This window comes from Gorilla gorilla, chromosome 20 (assembly GCF_029281585.2).
Source record: "Gorilla gorilla gorilla isolate KB3781 chromosome 20, NHGRI_mGorGor1-v2.1_pri, whole genome shotgun sequence".
Classification (NCBI taxonomy): domain Eukaryota; kingdom Metazoa; phylum Chordata; class Mammalia; order Primates; family Hominidae; genus Gorilla; species Gorilla gorilla.
In genome coordinates, this window is record NC_073244.2 from 6,159,632 (window position 1) to 6,182,710 (window position 23,079).

At 55.3% G+C, this 23,079-nt stretch overlaps 1 long non-coding RNA gene across 5 annotated transcripts; it reads left to right on the forward strand.

The window, feature by feature from the left end:
• The first annotated feature begins 2,727 nt into the window (after positions 1–2,727).
• On the forward strand, positions 2,728–9,107 carry LOC129528791 (uncharacterized). 5 transcript variants are annotated; one of them, XR_008674080.2, is made up of 4 exons: positions 2,728–5,871; positions 6,272–6,401; positions 6,670–6,761; positions 8,131–9,107. It is a non-coding gene; the product is annotated as an uncharacterized lncRNA (long non-coding RNA). The 5 variants fall into 5 exon arrangements; XR_008674082.2 differs by lacking the exon at positions 6,670–6,761 and having other exon boundaries at positions 2,728–4,032; positions 4,073–5,871; XR_008674084.2 differs by lacking the exon at positions 6,670–6,761 and having other exon boundaries at positions 2,728–3,429; positions 3,546–5,871.
• Positions 9,108–23,079: the final 13,972 nt, after the last annotated feature.

Below are 23,079 nucleotides of genomic sequence, written 5' to 3' on the forward strand. Positions count from 1 at the left end.
TGTGACTGGGAGGGAGGTGGGGACAGGAGGCGTCTGGTGAGCTGTGACTGGGAGGGAGGTGGGGACAGAAGGCGTCTGGTGAGCTCTGACTGGGAGGGAGGTGGGGACAGAAGGCGTCTGGTGAGCTGTGACTGGGAGGGAGGTGGGGACAGAAGGGGTCTGGTGAGCTGTGACTGGGAGGGAGGTGGGGACAGGAGGCGTCTGGTGAGCTGTGACTGGGAGGGAGGTGGGGACAGAAGGGGTCTGGTGAGCTGTGACTGGGAGGGAGGTGGGGACAGAAGGCGCCTGGTGAGCTGTGACTGGGAGGGAGGTGGGGTCAGAAGGGGCCTGGTGAGCTGTGACTGGGAGGGAGGTGGGGACAGAAGGCGCCTGGTGAGCTGTGACTGGGAGGGAGGTGGGGGCAGAAGGCGTCTGGTGAGCTGTGACTGGGAGGGAGGTGGGGGCAGAAGGTGTCTTCATTTAGCTGAGGTCACCTCCACAGCTCCCAGGTCAAATTGGCTTTAGGGTCACGGCAGGCGGTTTCGGGCGCTGGCCTGTGACGCCGTCCTGGGCAGGCGCGTGCATCCGAATGCTTTTTCCCTGGTCTCTCAACTGTTCCGTTGGGTAACTCCCATCCATATCACCAGTTTCACACCAGGTTCCAGGGACGAGGATGTGGACACCGTTGGGGATCACTATTCCTTCTGTCACACCTACCTCATACCACACACAACAGCCCTCAGTGGATATGTGAAAGCTGAAACACAACCTCAAAACTTACAGAAATAAATGAATATGACCATGCTTTTGCGCTCCATGTGGGGAGGAATTTTTTTAACAAGACATGCAGAGTGCTAATCATACATGACCAATAAGTCGGCCATATTAAACTGAAGCCTGATGTTCAGGACTCCTCAAAAAAGTGGAAACAGAAGCCACGAATGGGAATGCAGCATCTGTCACATCTATAATTGATTAGTACCCACCATGAATAAATAGCTCCTATAAATCAATAAGAAAATAGATGAGTGCTGGCCAGGTGTGGTGACTCCCAGCACTTTGGGAGGCCAAGGCAGGCGGATCACAACGCCAAGAGATAGAGACCATCCTGGCCAACATGGTGAACCCCGTCTCTACTAAAAATACAAAAACTTAGCTGGGCGTGGTGGCGGGCATCTGTAATCTCAGCTACTTAGGAGGCTGAGGCAGGAGAATCACTTGAACCCAGGAGGCGGAGTTTGCAGTGAGCCAAGATCCTGCCACTGCACTGCAGCCTGGGTGACAGAGTGAGACTCCTCTCAAAAAAAAAAAAAAACAGAACTGTAGTGATGAGCAGATGTAGGAGGTGGAGCAGAACCGTGGTGATGAGCAGATGTAGGGGGTGGAGCAGAACCGTGGTGATTGATAAGCAGATGGAGGAGGTGGAGCAGAACCGTGGTGATGAGCAGATGGAGGAGGTGGAGCAGAACCGTGGTGATTGATAAGCAGATGGAGGAGGTGGAGCAGAACCGTGGTGATGAGCAGATGGAGGAGGTGGAGCAGAACCGTGGTGATGAGCAGATGTAGGGAGTGGAGCAGAACCGCGGTGATGAGCAGATGTAGGAGGTGGAGCAGAACCGTGGTGATGAGCAGATGGAGGAGGTGGAGCAGAACCGTGGTGATGAGCAGATGGAGGAGGTGGAGCAGAACCGTGGTGATGAGCAGATGTAGGAGGTGGAGCAGAACCGTGGTGATGAGCAGATGGAGGAGGTGGAGCAGAACCGTGGTGATGAGCAGATGGAGGAGGTGGACCAGAACCGTGGTGATGAGCAGATGGAGGAGGTGGAGCAGAACCGTGGTGATGAGCAGATGTAGGAGGTGGAGCAGAACCGCGGTGATAAGCAGATGTAGGAGGTGGAGCAGAACCGTGGTGATGAGCAGATGGAGGAGGTGGACCAGAACCGTGGTGATGAGCAGATGGAGGAGGTGGAGCAGAACCGTGGTGATGAGCAGATGGAGGAGGTGGAGCAGAACCGTGGTGATTGATAAGCAGATGGAGGAGGTGGAGCAGAACCGTGGTGATGAGCAGATGGAGGAGGTGGAGCAGAACCGTGGTGATGAGCAGATGGAGGAGGTGGAGCAGAACCGTGGTGATGAGCAGATGTAGGAGGTGGAGCAGAACCGTGGTGATGAGCAGATGTAGGGGGTGGAGCAGAACCGTGGTGATGAGCAGATGTAGGAGGTGGAGCAGAACCGTGGTGATGAGCAGATGGAGGAGGTGGAGCAGAACCGTGGTGATTGATAAGCAGATGGAGGAGGTGGAGCAGAACCGTGGTGATGAGCAGATGGAGGAGGTGGAGCAGAACCGTGGTGATGAGCAGATGGAGGAGGTGGAGCAGAACCGTGGTGATGAGCAGATGGAGGAGGTGGAGCAGAACCGTGGTGATTGATAAGCAGATGGAGGAGATGGAGCAGAACCGTGGTGATGAGCAGATGTAGGAGGTGGACCAGAACCGTGGTGATGAGCAGATGTAGGAGGTGGACCAGAACCGTGGTGATGAGCAGATGGAGGAGGTGGAGCAGAACCGTGGTGATTGATAAGCAGATGGAGGAGGTGGACCAGAACCGTGGTGATGAGCAGATGTAGGAGGTGGACCAGAACCGTGGTGATGAGCAGATGTAGGGGGTGGAGCAGAACCGTGGTGATGAGCAGATGTAGGGGGTGGAGCAGAACCGTGGTGATGAGCAGATGTAGGGGGTGGAGCAGAACCGTGGTGATGAGCAGATGTAGGGGGTGGAGCAGAACCGTGGTGATTGATAAGCAGATGGAGGAGGTGGAGCAGAACCGTGGTGATGAGCAGATGTAGGGGGTGGAGCAGAACCGTGGTGATTGATAAGCAGATGTAGGAGGTGGAGCAGAACCGCGGTGATGAGCAGATGTAGGAGGTGGACCAGAACCGTGGTGATGAGCAGATGGAGGAGGTGGAGCAGAACCGTGGTGATTGATAAGTAGATGGAGGAGGTGGAGCAGAACCGTGGTGATTGATAAGCAGATGGAGGAGGTGGAGCAGAACCGTGGTGATGAGCAGATGGAGGAGGTGGAGCAGAACCGTGGTGATTGATAAGCAGATGTAGGAGGTGGAGCAGAACCGTGGTGATGAGCAGATGGAGGAGGTGGAGCAGAACCGTGGTGATGAGCAGATGTAGGAGGTGGAGCAGAACCGTGGTGATGAGCAGATGTAGGAGGTGGAGCAGAACCGTGGTGATTGATAAGCAGATGGGGGAGGTGGAGCAGAACCGTGGTGATGAGCAGATGTAGGAGGTGGAGCAGAACCGTGGTGATGAGCAGATGTAGGGGGTGGAGCAGAACCGTGATTGATAAGCAGATGTAGGAGGTGGAGCAGAACCGTGGTGATTGATAAGCAGATGGGGGAGGTGGAGCAGAACCGTGGTGATGAGCAGATGGAGGAGGTGGAGCAGAACCGTGGTGATTGATAAGCAGATGTAGGGGGTGGAGCAGAACCGTGGTGATGAGCAGATGTAGGAGGTGGAGCAGAACCGTGGTGATTGATGAGCAGATGTAGGAGGTGGAGCAGAACCGTGGTGATGAGCAGATGGAGGAGGTGGAGCAGAACCGTGATTGATAAGCAGATGGAGGAGGTGGAGCAGAACCGTGGTGATTGATAAGTAGATGTAGGAGGTGGGGCAGAACCGTGGTGATGAGCAGATGTAGGGGGTGGAGCAGAACCGTGATTGATAAGCAGATGGAGGAGGTGGAGCAGAACCGTGGTGATTGATAAGTAGATGTAGGAGGTGGGGCAGAACCGTGGTGATGAGCAGATGGAGGAGGTGGAGCAGAACCGTGGTGATGAGCAGATGGAGGAGGTGGAGCAGAACCGTGGTGATTGATAAGTAGATGTAGGAGGTGGGGCAGAACCGTGGTGATGAGCAGATGTAGGGGGTGGAGCAGAACCGTGATTGATAAGCAGATGGAGGAGGTGGAGCAGAACCGTGGTGATTGATAAGTAGATGTAGGAGGTGGGGCAGAACCGTGGTGATGAGCAGATGGAGGAGGTGGAGCAGAACCGTGGTGATTGATAAGCAGATGTAGGAGGTGGAGCAGAACCGTGGTGATGAGCAGATGGAGGAGGTGGAGCAGAACCATGATGATGAGCAGATGGAGGAGGTGGAGCAGAACCGCGGTGATGAGCAGATGGAGGAGGTGGAGCAGAACCATGGTGATTGATAAGCAGATGTAGGAGGTGGGGCAGAACCGTGGTGATTGATAAGCAGATGGAGGAGGTGGAGCAGAACCGTGGTGATGAGCAGATGTAGGGGGTGGAGCAGAACCGTGGTGATTGATAAGGAGATGTAGGAGGTGTTGCTGTTGCTGGAGCTGTGGCAGGAAGTGGTTGATCACATTCTTATTCTCCGGTTGGGTAATGAGCTCAAGGTTGAATTGTGAATGGGTAAATGAATGGGTGGATGGAAATAGTTATGGTTCACCTAATTTTATGCCCCTAAGGTCCTTGCAAAAGAAAATGGAGGGAGGAGAGAGAGGAGAAAGGGGAAGAAGTCGCATTCAAATTCACTCTCGCCAGTCTCTAAAATGGCAGATTCGTTTTGAAACAACTCCACATTAAGCCTACAGAGGGAAGGCATGGCTGATTCTGCTGAGCACCTATTACAGCTTCAGCAGCATACCACGTTTCGGTCCACAACAGCTGTGTAAGATTGTGACGGAGCTGGAAAATTCCTGTTGCCTAGTGAGGTCATGTCCTAGCGCAGAACGCAGAATCACGAAGAGTGACGAATGCCCGCCGTCAGATACTGGCCGGACTGCCTGTCATGCAGCAACGCACAATGGAAGCACACCCTTCTCCTGTTCCCAGTGGTCAGAGCCACCCAAGTGGGGCTGTGGGCACCCAGCACTTCTACTTCAGGATGGAGACCCCCTGCTGCCTGGCTCCCTCCCCAGGCCCGCCAGGCTAGTCCCCTCCCCTGTCCCTCTCTCAGGCCTGCTCTCATAGCCACGCGGGCCTTTCTGCTGCACACGCCAGCTCAGTTCGGGGCTCAGTAACCCCCTCCCAATTCAGGGGCATGACTCCTTCCAGATTCTCCTTAAATATCACCTCCTCCAAAAAGCCTTCCCCAATCACCTCGCCTAAAGTAGGGCCTCCTCATTTTTCTACCTAAATCTATGGGGAGTTGTTTGCTTAGTTGCAAGTATCATGATCTTGCTTTGTGTTGCCTTTTTACATATTTATTGCCTTTTTATTTCATTAGCATATGTGCTCCAATACGGTGGAGACTGTGGTTTATCTTGTTCATGCCTGGACTTCCAGCAGCATTCAGAAGAGGACTTCTTTCTTTCTTTCCTTCTTTTGAGATGGAGTTTGGCTTTTGTTGCCCAGGCTGGAGTGCAGTGGTGCGACCTCGGCTCGCCGCAACCTCCGCCTCTTGGGTTCAAGCATTTCTCCTACTTCAGCCTCCAGAGTAGCTGGGATTACAGGCGCACACCACCATGCCTGGCTGATTTTGTATTTTTAGTAGAGATGGGGTTTCTCCATGTTGGTCAGGCTGGTCTCGAACTCCCGTCCTCAAGTGATCCGCCCGCCTGGGCCTCCCAAAGTGCAGAAGAGAATTTGGGGAAGCCTCGTGAGTGAGTGACAGCCCGCGCCCCCGGCGAGGAGGCGGCAATACCACACGTGACCACCAGATGCCGCCGCAGTCAAGGGCAGTTGGTCTCCCCTCGCCGGGATTCGCACCGGACCGAGGGCTCCAGAACCGAATCGTCCCCCACAGTCTGTCCTGCGAGGCGGCTTTCCCCATTACCACCCTCGTTTCGCCAAGGAGAAAACGAGCTCAGAGAGGCAGTGCATTGGCCCGGGATCGCACCGGGCGCGAACCCAGGTCAGCTCCCGCAGAACCTAAATCATTCGCTGCCACCTCCCTCCGGGCCTGCTCTCGCAGTGTTGGGTGGGGAGGGTCAGAGCAGCCTTGGGCGTGGCTGAGGAGAAATCCCACAAATGTCACTGGACGAGGGTGACGGGTGGGGCCGGGGTTTCCCCTGGGTACAGGCACAACCGTGCTCTTCCCTCGCACAGTGACCCGCGGTGTCATCCACAATTCACAGCCTGTTTCCCAGGGGAGGGGTTCAGAGCGGTGTCCTCCAGGTGCCCTCGACAATTCACAGCCTGTTTCCCAGGGGAGGGGCTCCGAGCGGTGTCCTCCAGGTGCCTTTCAGCAACACAAGGCCCAGACTACAGAACACCAAATACTGTGATGAGAAATTACTTCCCTTTTCCTTCAGGGCCAGTCCTGGCTACCCCAAGGGGAAAGTCGCAGCTTGGTGCTAATGAAAGTTCAACTGTCCCCAGCATTGTCAATGGTTTTTAACAGAGACAGAGCAGGCCCAAGCCTGGGGCAGAGCATAGAAGCTGGTTAGTAACCTTGTTTTGTTCTCACTGCTGTTTGTTTGCATGCCTTTCTGGCTTTGTTTGTGTTGTTGTTTTGAAATAATTGCGAACTTTCAAGAAAAGTAGTATCATTTTGAAAGAAAGCTCCCTGGAACTGATGAAGTGGGAGGGAGGTGGGGGCAGAAGGCGCCTGGTGAGCTGTGACTGGGAGGGAGGTGGGGGCAGAAGGTTTCTTTGTGTCACTGAGGTCACGTCGGCAAACATAGTTATCATTATCCTCCTATTTGCCTAGGGAAAGCACCAGGATGTTTAATGCCTGCAGTCCAAAATTGGTTGGTAGAAGTACCTACTGTCAGTCCTAACAGTAGATTCACTTATCACATGGTAAGCGGGATGTCACTCAGGCCACGGGTAAATTATTTACAAGACTTTTCTTATCAAAGATCGTTAAAATTTAGACCTAAAGGGAAACCTTGCCCCAAGGAAATTCCCAAAGGATCAAAAAATACAGAAGTTTTAGTTTGGGAAGAATGTGTGGCCAATAGTGTGGTGATATTACAAAACAATGAATTTGGAACTATTATAGATTGGGCACCTCGAGTCAATTCTACCACAATTGCTCAGGACAAACTCGGTCGTGTCCAAGTGCACAAGTGAGTCCAGCTGTTGATAGCGACTTAACAGAAACTCTAGACAAACATAAGCATAAAAAATTACAGTCTTTCTACCCTTGGGTATGGGGAGAAAAAGGAATCTCTAGCCCAAGACCAAAAATAATAAGTCCTGTATCTGGTCCTAAACATCCAGAATTGTGGAGGCTTACTGTGGCCTCACACCGCATTAGAATTTGGTCTGGAAATCAAACTTTAGAAACAAGAGATCGTAAGTCATTTTATACTATCCACCTATATTCCAGTCCAACGGTTCCTTTACAAAGTTGCGTAAAGCCCCCTTCTATGCTAGTTGTAGGAAATATAGTTGTTAAACCAGACTCTCAAACTATAACCTGTGAAAACTGCAGATTGTTTACTTGCATTGATTTGACTTTTAATTGGCAGCACCGTATTCTGCTGGGGAGGGCAAGAGGAGGTGTGTGGGTCCCCGTGTCCATGGACTGACCGTGGGAGGCCTCGCCATCCATCTGTATTTTGACTGAAGTATTAGAAGGCATTTTAAATAGATCCAAAAGATTCATTTTTACTTTAATGGCAGTGATTATGGGATTAATTGCAGTCACAGCTATGGCTGCTGTAGCAGGAGCTGCATTGCACTCTTCTGTTCAGTCGGTAAACTTTTAATGATTGGCAAAAAAATTCTACAAGATTATGGAATTCACAATCTAGTATTGATCAAAAATTGGCAAATGAAATTAATGATCTTAGACAAACTGTCATTTGGATGGAAGACAGACTCACGAGCTTAGAACATCATTTCCAGTTACAGTGTGACTGGAATACGTCAGACTTTTGTATTACACCCCAAATTTATAATGAGTCTGAGCATCACTGGGACATGGTTAGATGCCATCTACAGGGAAGAGAAGATAATCTCACTTCAGACATTTCCAAATTAAAAGAACAAATTTTCAAAGCATCAAAAGCCCATTTAAATCTGGTGCCAGGAACTGAGGCAATCGCAGGAGTTGCTGATGGCCTCGCAAATCTTAACCCTGTCACTTGGGTTAAGACCATCGGAAGTACTACGATTATAAATCTCATATTAATCCTTGTGTGCCTGTTTTGTCTGCTGTTAGTCTGCAGGTGTACCCAACAGCTCTGAAGAGACAGCGACCATCGAGAACGGGCATGACGATGGTGGTTTTGTCGAAGAGAAAAGGGGGAAATGTGGGGAAAAGCAAGAGAGATCAGATTGTTCCTGTGTCTGTGTAGAAAGAAGTAGACATAGGAGACTCCATTTTGTTCTGTACTAAGAAAAATTCTTCTGCCTTGGGATGCTGTTGATCTATGACCTTACCCCCAACCCCGTGCTCTCTGAAACATGTGCTGTGTCCACTAAGGGTTAAATGGATTAAGGGCTGTACAGGGTGTGCTTTGTTAAACAGATGCTTGAAGGCAGCACGCTCCTTAAGAGTCATCACCACTCCCTAATCTCAAGTACCCAGGGACATAAACACTGCGGAAGGCCGGAAGGCCGCAGGGACCTCTGCCTACGAAAGCCAGGTATTGTCCAAGGTTTCTCCCCATGTGAGAGTCTGAAATATGGCCTCGTGGGAAGGGAAAGACCTGACCATCCCCCAGCCTGACACCCGTAAAGGGTCTGTGCTGAGGAGGATTAGTATAAGAGGAAGGCATGCCTCTTGCAGTTGAGACAAGAGGAAGGCATCTGTCTCCTGCCCGTCCCCGGGCAATGGAATGTCTCGGTATAAAACCCGATTGTACGTTCTATCTACTGAGATAGGGAAAAACCGCCTTAGGGCTGGAGGTGGGACATGCGGGCAGCAATACTGCTGTGTAAAGCATTGAGATGTTTATGTGTATGCATATCTAAAAGCACAGCACTTAATCCTTTACATTGTCTATGAGGCAAAGACCTTTGTTCACGTGTTTGTCTGCTGACCCTCTCCCCACTATTGTCTTGTGACCCTGACACATCCCCCTCTCGGAGAAACACCCACAAATGATCAATAAATACTAAAGGAACTCAGAGGCTGGCGGGACCCTCCATATGCTGAACGCTGGTTCCCTGGGTCCCCTTATTTCTTTCTCCATACTTCGTCTCTGTGTCTTTTTCTTTCCCAAGTCTCTTGTTCCACCTAACGAGAAACACCCACAGGTGCGGAGGGGCAACCCACCCCTTCACAGGTCAAACTGGCTTTAAGGTCCCACTAAGAACTCTGTGTGTCCTTCAGCTGGTCACCCGCTGTGAATGACCTGCCACCCTGTGTTATCGTCCTGTCGGTTTTTTCCTGAACATTTGAAGCTAAGTTGTAGATGTCATGCCCCTCCACCCCTAAACATTTCAGTATTTATGTATTTATTTATTTTTGAGCCAGTGCCTTGCTCTGTCACCCAGGCTGGAGTGCAACAGTGAATCTCTACACACTGCTGCCTCAACTTCCTGAGGTCAAGCGATCCCCCCAACACAGACTCCTGAGTAGCTGGGACCACAGGGGCTCTGAGTCTCAGCCTCGGCCGTGTGTGTCTGTGAGTACACAGCAGGGTCTGAGCCTCGGCCGTGTGTGTCTGTGAGTACACGGCAGGATCTCGGCCTCGGCCGTGTGTGTCTGTGAGTACACGGCAGGGTCTCGGCCTCGGCCGTGTGTGTGTCTGTGAGTACACGGCAGGGTCTCGGCCTCGGCCGTGTGTGTGTCTGTGAGTACACGGCAGGGTCTCGGCCTCGGCCGTGTGTGTGTCTGTGAGTACACGGCAGGGTCTCGGCCTCGGCCGTGTGTGTGTCTGTGAGTACACGGCAGGGTCTCGGCCTCGGCCGTGTGTGTGTCTGTGAGTACACGGCAGGGTCTCGGCCTCGGCCGTGTGTGTGTCTGTGAGTACACGGCAGGGTCTCGGCCTCGGCCGTGTGTGTGTCTGTGAGTACACGGCAGGGTCTCGGCCTCGGCCGTGTGTGTGTCTGTGAGTACACGGCAGGGTCTCGGCCTCGGCCGTGTGTGTGTCTGTGAGTACACGGCAGGGTCTCGGCCTCGGCCGTGTGTGTCTGTGAGTACACGGCAGGGTCTCGGCCTCGGCCGTGTGTGTCTGTGAGTACACGGCAGGGTCTCGGCCTCGGCCTTGATCATGTATCCTTGTTATACAATAAGCTCACATAAATTAGTAACAGGTCAAAACCCCGGCAGGAGTATGAGTGAGAACTTGGATGAGCAAGTTACAAACAGAAGAAATACGGTGGCCAAGATCTTAGGAACACACATCCAGCCTTAAGAAATTCAAGTTAAGGGCAGGGCGCAGTGGCTCAAGCCTGTCATCCCAGCACTTTGGGAGGCCAAGGCAGACGGATCACCTGAGGTCAGGAGTTCGAGACCAGCCTGGCCAACATGGCGAAACCCCATCTCTACTAAAAATACAAAAATCAGCTGGGCGTGGTGATGCATGCCTGTAATCTCAGCTACTCGAGAGGCTGAGGGAGAAGAATCACTTGAACCCGGGAGGTGGAGGTTGCATTGAGCCGAGAGAGAGAGGGAGAGAGAGAGAGAGAGAGAGAGGTGCAGGGTTGACAAGGATGGGCTGGCGTGGGGGCAGGCCCCACACCCTCAGCCCTGCACGGGCGGGCGCAGCCCTCAGAAGGGAACTGGGCGGCAGGTACCTGCATCACAGATGCTCCGTCCTTGGGCCCAGGATCTTCACCCCCAGTCATCTGTCTTGTGGAGTGTGTCAGCTATGAAGAGGTCCCTGAGGCTGGGTCGTTCATAACGAAGAGGGTTCATTTGCTCATGGTTCTGAGGGCTGTACAGGAAGTGTGACACCTGCCTCTGGGCTGCTTCTGGGGAGGCCAGGGAGGTTTACTTCTCAAGGAAGGTGAAGAGGGAGCTGGTGTGTCATGGGTGAGAGGGAGCAAGAGGGAAGGTGCCGCACTCCTAAACAGCTCTCAGGTGAGCAACAGGCAGCAAGGGGGAAGGTGCCGCAGTCTTAAACGGCTTCAGGTGAGCAACAGGCAGCAAGGGGGAAGGTGCCGCAGTCTTAAACAGCTCTCAGGTGAGTGAGAGGCAGCAAGGGGGAAGGTGCCGCAATCGTAAACAGCTCTCAGGTGAGCAACAGGCAGCAAGGGGGAAGGTGCCGCAATCGTAAACAGCTCTCAGGTGAGTAAGAACTCAACTCACGTGTCACCAAGGGCATGGGCTAAGCCCTGCAGGCGGGATCTACCCCGTGAGCCAGCACCTCCCACCAGGCCTCACACCAACTCTGGGCATCACATTTCAGCATGAGATTTGGAGGGACACATGTCCAAACATGTCACAGAGCACGTAGTCAGTGACGTTCACACATGAATATTCATCCCAGATTTACTCATGGTAATGAGACCCTCAACACAACAAACAGAGTTTGGGTGTGTTCCTCAGAGCGGGTGATTTGCAAATGTTCATCTCATCCAAAAACATCCTCACAGACCTGCCCAGAATGGTGTTTGACCAAACGTCTGGGGATCCTGCGGCCCAGTCGAGTCCACACAAAAAATTCACCACCACACTCGGCATTCCGGGGAAGCTGGGGACGCGTGAGGGGCCACCAGGGTGGCTGCAGAGACAGTGTCTGAGCTGTGAGGTCTATTTTCAGTCCAAAGAGTCGGCTTCTGGGGAACAGCCCAAGATGCCCTTGGAGGAGAGGCTGGGACGAGTCCCCCAATCTCTCTGCAGCTCCAACCCCCAACCCAGCCCTTGACAAGCCCCTCCCCTCCAGACACAGGGCAATGCCCCTCTCCGTCTCTCTCTCTCTCTCTCTCTCTCTCTCTCTCTCCCCTCCTTCTTTCTCTCTCCTCCGTGTGTCTGCCTGTCCTCTGAGTCCACCACTGGCCTCTTGCACGTGCCCTGCCCGTGGCTCCTGCCCTCGCGTCTCTGGTCGCTCCCGTATCCTCCATGAGCTGGTTCCGGGAGGCCGCGGTCTGGCTTGTGGGGACCCATCCATTTCTCTCCTGGGGCCTGAGCTGGGGTTGGGGTTCTACAGCAGCGCAGGCCAAGACCCCATGGTAACGGGAGACAGAGGTGGGTAGAGCGTGGCCTCCAAGACATGATTCTGAACAATGCAGACCCATGGCTGTAACAGATGCAGCCCATGTAGCCTGAGAGTAGGGTCACTGTACAACCACAGATGCCATCAACAAAACTGCGTGTAGCAACATCCTCCCACTCAGTCCTCGAGCAGCCCTGAAGGCACAGCCACTGCTGCTCCCTGTCACAGATGGGAACACCGAGACGGCCACCATTGCTCCCTGTCACAGATGGGAACGCGGAGGTGCAGGGACATCGGTGGCTCCCCAGGGCCCGGCTGTGAGCAGCTCTGATGTGGCAGCCCCTTCTCCCCAGCATTTGGGTGCGGTCAAGCCCGTGGACTGGGCAACTGGGATCTGCTTCCTCCACGCTTGCCAAGAGCCTCAGAAGGAGGCCGTTCCTCATCTGTGCACACGAGGGCTGGACACAAACACACAGCACACTGCGCCCACGCCATGGCCAGCCTGAGACAGACATCAGCAGCCGAATGCTGAGGGCCACACTGTTTCCCTCTGAGCCCTGGCAAGGCCTCAGAACCCTTCTCAACCCTTAGCCAGGGCCAAGTGGTCTGAGAGGCCCAGGAGCTTCACTCTGTGGTCCTCAGGGTGCCATTAACCCGACCCCAGGGCCAGCAGCACCTCCAGGCCTGGCCCCCCGGCCCCCGCCCCGGCCCCCACCCCGGGCTGGCTCCCAGCCCAGGCTGCTCCACTGCAGGCCCGGCCAGCAGCATCTGTTGCCATGGTACCTGCTGGGGTAGCAAGACCCCCCCACCCACAGTGGGACATCACCACAGCAGCCGCTGAGATTTAAATGCAGGCAGCGGATTAGATCTGAGCGTTGTGTGGATGTGGAATTTCCCCACGTTGACAACAGCCCCAGGGTTATAAAAGAGAATCCTGGTTTTTAGAAAAGACACGCTGATACGTTTAGGAGGAAGTGGGCATTGCACCTCCATCACAGTCTTCAATGGTTCTGAAAAAGCGTATAAATATGAATATTGTACCATACGTAGATAACAGGTGGCTGTAGATACAGATAGAGGTACAGACACCGAAGATGACGCAGCAAATGGGGAAAATCCAGCCCGCTGGTGACTCTGGGTAGAGTCAGGGGGAGTTCCTGCTGTATGACAAGTAATCTTGCCGTTTTCCTGTAAGGTCAAAATGATATCAAAACTAAAAGATGTGAAAACAATATCCAAAGCATAGAGTCTTGGGCCAGCCCCACACCTTACCTCCTACAGAGACCCCAGCTCTGCAGGTCTAGATGGGCTCAGACTTTGATTTAATCAGCATCAAGGAGAGTATGATGGGTTGAGTTGTGTCTCCCCCCAAAATACGGCCCTTCCGTAGAACCCATGAGTAGGACCTTATTTGGAAATAAGGTCTTTGCAGATGTGATGAGTTCAGATGAGGTCACCCTGGAGTCCGGCGGACCCTCAATCTGATGGCCGGCGTCTCTCTAAGATGAGGAGTTGGGCTCACAACACTCTCAGGGGCAACGGCCGTGCAAGGACAGAGGCAGAGACTGGACCGAGGCATCTACAGGCCGAGGGCCACCGGCCACCACCACCAGCCGGAGGAGGACACAGACGCAGTCTCCCTCTGAGCCTCTGGAAAGAACCAGCCCTGCCAACACCTGGATGGCAAAGCTCTGGCCTCCAGAACCGGGAGGACACATCTCTGCTGTGGGAACACCCAGGCCGTGTGCCTTTGCTATGGCAGCCCCAGGTGGTGGCTGCTCAGTCCGCGAGGAGGGGCGGCACTGGCCATGTCCAAAAGCTTCCGGAAGAGCTGCCAGGGTCCTGCACAGCTGCTCATTCACTCGCGGGTACATCAAGCATACATTGGGCACCGACTGTGTGCCATGCCCGTCCCGGCAGAGGCCCTGGGGACCCAGCTGTGAACAAAATCGGCAAAATCCCTGCTCTCCTGGAGGTGGCGTCTTAGTGGGGAAGACAGGCAAGAAACACGATTGGTGAATTGCCAGGAGAACGCGGCAGGGAGGAGATGGCAGAGTCGTGGGGAAGGCAGGAAGGTAGGGAGGTCGGGGAGGCCCTCCCAGGAAGGGGACTTTGGACAAAGACAGAAGTGAAGGAGGTGAGGAAGGGACTGGGAGGTGATCAGGGGAGAGTGCACCAGGAGGAAAAGCCTGGAGGTGGGATGGGGCCAGAGCCTGCAGGGACAGCAGGGAGATACCAATACACGATGGGGTGAGTGCGGCTGGGGAGGAGGGCATCGGCGTGGTCCCCATTCCGTGGGGCCCCTGGCTCTACAGGACCAGCCGTCCCTGAGTTTGGATAGACGTCTATGCAGCCCTGTGCCAGGCAGGCACCTCCCTCTCTGCAGCAGCTCTCTCTGGGCCTGCAGGCCCCTCAGAACACGCATGCCTCGAACGTCTTCCCTGGCCTTAGGGGTGGAGTGTGTGAGGGTCTCCACGTGAGGGACCGCGTGGGCAGGCAGTGCCAGCAGCCCTGCCCCATGTGCTGGTGTAATCTGAGGTTTGCTCTCCCGTCACCCACCCTCATTTTTGTGCAAGTAAACACTTGAGGCGGAGGATGACGTGGTTAAAAATAGCCCTTCCTTTCAGCCAGAGAGCGCCCGTGAGTGTGAGTGGGTGTGAGGAGGGCCTGGGGGCCGTGGAGGTGGTGTCTGCAGCTGCCTGTGAAGGTGGGAAGAGGCACCAGGCCCCCATCCTGTTGATTTCTCAGAAAAACATCTGAGCACCTTGGCCATCACACACATTTATTCCGCTAAAACTTGAACACTCGCTGTGTGTCAAGCACGGTTCTGGGCCTGGGAAGAGGCTGGGAGGTGGTCCTGGCCCCCACAGAGTGCCGAGAAGAAAGCAAAGGAGAGTTGGGGGAGGGTGGAGGCAGGGAAGGCCACTGAGGTGCAGGCCGTGAGGGTGTCTAGGAAGAGCACAGCATGAGCAAAGACTCTGAGACCAACGTGCCTGCTGTGCAGTTGGAACCAAAAGGAGGCCCATGTGGCTGCAGCAGACTGAGCAAGGGAGAGAAAGGGAGGAGGTGAGAGCAAGGAGGTGGCCAGGCAGGTCATGCAGGGCCTGGTGGGAATGGGAAGGAGTTGGGTTTTTACCGTGACAGAGATGGGAGAGACGGAGGGTGGTGTACAGAGTCAGCAGGTGGCAGGCCTGGTGCTCACAGTCCAGAGACCAGGGAGGAAGGAGGCAACAGAGCTGGTCTAGGGACAAACAATGGAACAGATGATAAGGAAGGATGGTGGGGGTGTGTGATGATGGGGAAGGATGATAGGAAAGGATGGTGGGAAAGGATGATGGAGAAGGATGGTGGGAAGGATGATGGAGACGGGTGATGGGGAAAGATGATGGAGACAGGTGATGGGGAAGGACGATGGGAAGGATGAATGGAGAAGGATGATGGAGAAGGGCGACGGGAAGGATGAATGGAACGGGTGACGGGAAGGATGATGGAGAAGGGTGATGGAGAAGGGTGACAGGAAGGATGAATGGAACAGGTGATGGGAAGGATGATGGAGACAGGTGATGGGGAAGGACGATGGGAAGGATGAATGGAACAGGTGATGGGAAGGATGATGGAGAAGGGTGATGGAGAAGGGTGACAGGAAGGATGAATGGAACAGGTGATGGGAAGGATGATGGAGAAGGATGATGGAGAAGGGCGACAGGAAGGATGAATGGAACAGGTGATGGGAAGGATGATGGAGAAGGGTGATGGAGAAGGGCGACAGGAAGGATGAATGGAACAGGTGATGGGAAGGATGATGGAGAAGGGTGATGGAGAAGGGTGACAGGAAGGATGAATGGAACAGGTGATGGGAAGGATGATGGAGAAGGATGATGGAGAAGGGCGACAGGAAGGATGAATGGAACAGGTGATGGGAAGGATGATGGAGAAGGGTGATGGAGAAGGGCGACAGGAAGGATGAATGGAACAGGTGATGGGAAGGATGATGGAGAAGGGTGATGGAGAAGGGCGACAGGAAGGATGAATGGAACAGGTGATGGGAAGGATGATGGAGAAGGGTGATGGAGAAGGGCGACAGGAAGGATGAATGGAACAGGTGATGGGAAGGATGATGGAGAAGGGTGATGGAGAAGGGCGACAGGAAGGATGAATGGAACAGGTGATGGGAAGGATGATGGAGAAGGGTGATGGAGAAGGGCGACAGGAAGGATGAATGGAACAGGTGATGGGAAGGATGATGGAGAAGGGTGATGGAGAAGGGCGACAGGAAGGATGAATGGAACAGGTGATGGGAAGGATGATGGAGAAGGGTGATGGAGAAGGGCGACAGGAAGGATGAATGGAACAGGTGATGGGAAGGATGATGGAGAAGGGTGATGGAGAAGGGCGACAGGAAGGATGAATGGAACAGGTGATGGGAAGGATGATGGAGAAGGGTGATGGAGAAGGGCGACAGGAAGGATGAATGGAACAGGTGATGGGAAGGATGATGGAGAAGGGTGATGGAGAAGGGCGACAGGAAGGATGAATGGAACAGGTGATGGGAAGGATGATGGAGAAGGGTGATGGAGAAGGGCGACAGGAAGGATGAATGGAACAGGTGATGGGAAGGATGATGGAGAAGGGTGATGGAGAAGGGCGACAGGAAGGATGAATGGAACAGGTGATGGGAAGGATGATGGAGAAGGGTGATGGAGAAGGGCGACAGGAAGGATGAATGGAACAGGTGATGGGAAGGATGATGGAGAAGGACGAATGGGGAAGAACGACGGGAAGGACGGATGGGGAAGGGCGACGGGAAGGATGGATGGAGAAGGATGAAGGGAAGGATGGATGGAGAAGGGCGACAGAAAGGATGAATGGAACGGGTGATGAAAGGGATCATAGGATGGGTGATTGGGCACCAAGTGAGAGCATTCGGTGACACCTTTTTTTTTTTTGAGACAGAGTCTCGCTCTGTCGCCCAGTCTGGAGTGCATCTCCCAGGTTCACGCCAGTCTCCTGCCTCAGCTTCCCGCGTAGCTGGGATTACAGGCGCCCGCCACCACGCCTGGCAAATTTTTTGTATTTTTAGCAGACAGGGGGTTTCACCGTGTTAGCCAGGATGGTCTCGATCTCCTGACCTCGTAATCCGCCTGCCTCGGCCTCCCACAGTGCTGGGATTCCAGGCGTGAGCCACCGCGCCTTAAGTAACATTAACCGCTTTAACACGATCAATTCAGGGTCTTTTAGTGCCTTCACAACGTTGTGCAACTATAACTTCTATTAAGCTCCAAAACATTTTTTTAAGATAAATTGTCGGGCCGGGCGTGGTGGCTCACGCCTGTAATCCCAGCACTTTGGGAGGCCGAGGCGGGCGGATCACGACGTCAGGAGATCGAGACCATCCTGGCTAACACAGTGAAACCCGTCTCTACTAAAAATACAAAAAAAAATTAGCCGGGCGTGGTGGCGGGCGCCTGTAGTCCCAGCTACTGGGGAGGCTGAGGCAGGAGAATGGTGTAAACCTGGGAGCGGAGCTTGCAGTGAGCCAAGATCGCGCCACTGCACTCCAGCCTGGGCGACAGAGCGAGACTCCGTCTCAAAAAATAAATAAATAAATAAATTATCAGTGTCTTGCTTTTTGGCCCAGGTTGGAGTACAGTGGCATATTCACAGCTCACTGCAGCCTCCAATTCCTGGGCTCAAGGGATCCTCCTGCCTCAGCCTCTCACGTTGCTAGGATTGTAGGGTACAAGCCACCATGTCTAGCTCCCCAAACCATTCTTCTTATCTCAAAAAGAAATCCTCTGGATTTAGCTATATTTGACATCTCATGTAAATATAAGCAGACAATATGCGTCCTTTTGGCCTGAGTTTTTTCACTGAGTGTCATGTTTCAAGGCCGTGCTCCATTGTTTTTGTGATCGAGTACTATTCCAGCGTACGAATATGCCAGATGGTGGTTCATCTCTCTCTGCCGATGGACATTTGGGCTGTTTCTACGTTTCGAACGATGTAAATGCGCTGTGTGTCTTCTTCAATAAATGCCCATTGAAGTCTTTTGCCCATTTTTTAGTGGGGTTGTTGGTCATTTTGTTGCTGAGTTGTATGAATCGTTTATGTGTTCTGGATACTTGATCCTGATGAGCTCAGTGAACACTTATAGACAAACTGACCACAGCAGCCCCCACTCCAATGAAAACACCACCTGTGACGGCCCCCAGAGGCCCCTCGTCCCTCCTGGTCCCTGCCCCGGGGGCCCCATCCTGACTTCTGTTGCTGGCAGCGGGTAGGCTCCTGTCGGCCGCTCTTGAATTCCTCCTGCCTGGGCTGCCCCGCGTGATCCGCCAAGTGTGGCAGAGACGCGTCTTGCTGCTGCCTTCAGCGGCTCCACCTGCTTGCTGAGAAGGTTCCCGGTGCGTTTGGAAGGCAGAGGCTCCTGGGCTTGCAGGTAGGTGAAGGTGCTGACAGAGAGGACTCGGCCGGCGCACCCCCTCACCCCCGTCCACCATCCTGAACACCTAGTCCTCGCACATCCTGGAAGCTTTGCAGCCTCAGTCTCTTCCAAATGTGTCTTGCTCCTCTCTGCTCACCCTGGTGCCAGGCATCCGCCTTTGCCCATCCAGACCCAGCACCAGTGCCCTGCCCTCCCCTTGGCTTCTGTGCTGCCCGGCCGTGCCCCTTCCTTCCAGACAGTTCAGGTCATCCTAAAACGTTCATCCAAGCCCTTTGCCCACAGGATAAAGTCCACACTCCTCTTACAGTCCTGTGACCCACAGGTCTCCTTGGAATTTTGGGGCTGAGTCCTTTCTGCTCTGGGGCTTCACAACCCTTTTGTTCTCTGGCCTCCTCTTCCAGGAAGTCCTCCAAGGGCAAGGCTTGCAGGACTCAGACTAGGCACCCACCCCAACGCCTGTCGATGAGAAAGCCTCAGTCAGGAAGGAACTCGGGCAGACCAGGGACGGTGCCCCTGCTCCATGACATCTGGGAGTCTGCTCTAAGACCAGGAGGCTGGGGCCCGCATGGGCTGCCAGCTGCGCCTGCCTCCCTGGGCCACCTCCTTTTCATGGCCTGGGTTTGGAAGCTACCCACTGCCACTTTCTATTGCGCAGAGCAGTCTGGAGGGGACAGGCCCAGAGGCCACTGCTCCATGGGGAGAGTCTCAGCTCTGGAGAGCGCAGGGCCGGGAACATCATGTCAGGGACACCCTGGAGCTGTGGTATCCCCAACACGAGCGTAAGGCACAGCAGCACTCAGTCCACATTTGCCAAAGGAAAGGGGAAGAGCCAACACGTGTGACCCCTGACCGCATGCAGACACCTTGCTAGGCAGCTTATGTGCCTTCTCTCGTTTCATCCTCAGGTTTGGGAAAATTATCCAGAACTTGGAAAGGGGTAAAAACATCACTGCCTGCTCTTTGGATCCTGGACCCCCGGCACGGTGGGCCTCAGAGCTGATCATTCTCTGGGGTGGGGCCGTCCTGGGCACTGCTGGGTGCTGAGCAGTGTCCCTGGCCTCTGCCCACTCCACACCAGGAGCTCCCCTAGTCGTGACAACCACAGAAGCCCCAGACGTTGCCCCGTGTCCCCGAGGGGCCAAATCACCCAGAGGATCAGTTCTATTCCAGAGCCTCGACCAGCCCAGCCACCCGGGGGGTCACTTTGTGGACACTTCCCTCCACTCTTGCCAGTGTCCCGGCTCTGGGGTTGAACGCTGCTTGGGATTGACAAACGCGGATGAGTTTTGTCCCTGAGCGGCAGGTGCCTCCTTCCTCCTGCTGCGTGTAAAACTCAGTCCGGTCCTGCCGTTCCTCAGTAAACACTCGGACGCACCTTTGACCTACGGTGGCCCGTGGTCTGAATGAGGTTTATGTGATGAGTGCTTTGAAAGCTCAATGTTGCCATCACCTGAAGCCTAGAGGGCAGTGTGCACTGGGCACCTCACTTACACAGGAGGAAACTGAGGCTCGGAGAGGGGGAGGGGCTGGGAGTGTGGGAGCTGCAGTCCCTGATCTGAGCTGTCCCCGTGACTTTGGGAGATGAGGAAGGAGCATTCTGTGGCTTAGCTGGGGGAGCCCAGGTGGGAGGGGAGGGTGGGGACACAGTGGCTGGTGGGCGGGGGGGTGCCTCTGAGCCGCCTGGGCCACAGGCAAAGGGGTTAGGGAGGTGAGAGGGGAGCTTGGGGGCAAGGGTCACGTGTCTCCACGGCCGGGCAGGCGCACACTCCCAGGGAGGCCACGAGGACTCTGTGGCCCGGGGATTGGAGTGAACCACGCTGAAACGTCAGAGGGCAGTGGCCCAACAACAGTGCCTCTGTTCCAGCCCCAACGGCAGCCCAGGGGTCCCCAGGCCCACCCTCACTCTTGCAGGGGTCCCCAGGCCCACCCTCACTCTTCCAGGGTTCCCAGGCCCACCCTCACTCTTGCAGGGTTCCCAGGCCCACCCTCACTCTTGCAGGGTTCCCAGGCCCACCCTCACTCTTGCAGGGGTTCTCAGGCTCACCCTCACTCTTCCAGGGTCCCCAGGCTCACCCTCACTCTTCCAGGGTTCCCAGGCCCACCCTCACTCTTCCAGGGGTCCCCAGGCTCACCCTCACTCTTCCAGGGGTCCCCAGGCTCACCCTCACTCTTGCAGGGGTCCCCAGGCCCACCCTCACTCTTCCAGGGTTCCCAGGCCCACCCTCACTCTTGCAGGGGTCCCCAGGCTCACCCTCACTCTTCCAGGGGTCCCCAGGCCCACCCTCACTCTTCCAGGGTTCCCAGGCCCACCCTCACTCTTCTAGGGGTTCCCAGGCCCACCCTCACTCTTCCAGGGTTCCCCAGCTCACCCTCACTCTTCCAGGGTTCCCAGGCCCACCCTCACTCTTGCAGGGGTTCCCAGGCTCACCCTCACTCTTGCTGATTTGTGAGGACGCACGGAACTTCCAGCAGGCTGTCCTCGTCACAGGTAGGGTTTGTCACAGTGCCGGGGTGCAGGTGCCGTGGGCTGGGGAAGAGCACATGAGGCAGCGTCCCGGAGAAGCCCCGTGGTCCTGTCCGGGGAAGCCGGGGACTGCACACTCACAGGGCGCACGGACCACCAGGAAAGGGCACGGCAGCCTAGGCACCCAGAGCTCTACGAGGGCTCCCTCGTGGGGGCTTGATTGACTGACTGCTTGCCACGGGCTTGCCCTCGAACTCCAAGGGTGTCTGACGCTGTGGGACCCAAGGCGCTCCCAAGTCCCACGGTTGGTCTTGCTGGTGTGACCCTCCCTACCCTAGACCAAGACGCTCCCCTCAGGCAGGGCAGAAAGCACCTCCCAAAGCCAAGGCAAAGCCCAGACCTCACCCCGCACAAGAGGATTCCTCACCCCACGGGGGAAGGTGCGGGTGTCATCGTGGCGCTGCAGCAGGGCTCAGCCGGTGACCAGGACTGGGTGCCACGGGTGCTGGGTCCGTGCTCACTCCAGCCCCACCAGCAGGCAGGGAGGGTACAGGGCGCCGCAGAGGAAACCGAGTCACAGAGAACGGAGGGACTTGTCAGGATTCTGACCCACGGCTGGCAGAGCACAGCTCCACACAGCACGTTGGGCCACGGCGGCCCTGGGGCCCTGTCAGCCGGATGGCAGGGGCCGGCCATGCAAGCAGCTGTCCAGTCCCACCCGGGAAGGGCAGCGTGGGTCCAGCCCTGGTCTGAATTCCTGTCCTGTCAGCTGGGAGGTGTGCGCGGGCCCCTTCGCCTTCTGTGCCTCAGTGTTTCCATCTGTGGATGGCAGTCGGCAGCGTCTTGCTGAGGATTCAGCGGGTCCTCCCGCCCACCCACCCACGATGGGCTTAATCAACAGGCCCTGCCCTGCGTGTGACCCTGGCGGGAGGCTCTGGGACCACATCACTGTACAGTAGGGTAAACTGAGGCTCGGGCGCCGGCCTGCGGGAATGGCCTGCCCTCGTGGGAGGAGCATGTGTGCGGGTCGGCGTCCGCCTCCTCCTTTTTATTGAAGTCATTTTTCTCCTCCTGTCTGCGGAACTGGCCGTGGGCAGCCCCTCCCTCCCACCCCCGGGAGCTGAGAAGAAAACAAAAGCTTAATCGAATCCGGCACTGGGGCGGTGGGTGCTGCAGAGAGAGGCCGAGGGAGCCCCCGCCTGGGTGGGTCTGAGGCCGCCTGTAATTGCGGCCCTGATGTGATTATATTAATTATCGTCGCTGTTTTGTGCCGGCCTCCGCCCGGTGAGCCTGTGGATTGAGCTCTACTGCACACAAGCCGCCAGGGCTCATCACAGACACAGCCTTCGGCCTCGGGGGCCTGAGACCCAGAGAAGCCACGCGCTGGCCCGGGCCACACCCCACGTGGAAGGTGGGGCTTGAAACTCGCCCTGCGGCTCCCCACACACATCAGGGTTAGAGGTTCAAGGCCCCAGAGAGGAGAGGCCGCAAGGCAGGGGCCCTGGGAAGGTGTTACTCCTCCTCCTCGGATGGGAGAGACCCACTGGATCAGTGTTCTGTCAGCTTAAAAAATGAATCAGCCGGACGTGGTGGCTCACACCTGTAATCCCAGCACTTTGGGAGGCCGAGGCGGGTGGATCACCTGAGGTCAGGAGTTCGAGACGAGCCTGGCCAACTTGGTGAAACCCCGTCTCTACTAAAAATACAAAAAACTAGCTGGGCGTGGTGGCGGGCGCCTGTAATCTCAGCTATTTGGGAGGCTGGGGCAGGAGAATCGCTTGAACCCTGGAAGCAGAGGCTACAGTGAGCCGAGACTGCACCTCTGTACTCCAGGCTGGGCGACACAGCAAGACTCCGTCTCCAAAATACAAACAAACAAAACAAAACAAAAAAAATTGAAACAAGCCAGCTTGAGCAAACAAGGCACTTTACTGGCCCACCCTCCGAGCTGAAATGGTGTGCAGTTATGGACTTCAGGCATAGCTGGATCCAGGTGTCCGCAATGTCTCCAGGCTTCTGACTCCTCATCTGTTGTTCCCTATGATGGCTCCACTCTGAAGAAGGGGCATCTTTTTGTAATTTGCACCAAACGGGGTGCCCCCCGCTTGTGGTGCCCATGGCCTTCCTGAGGGTCGGGAGACTCAGGATGGCCGC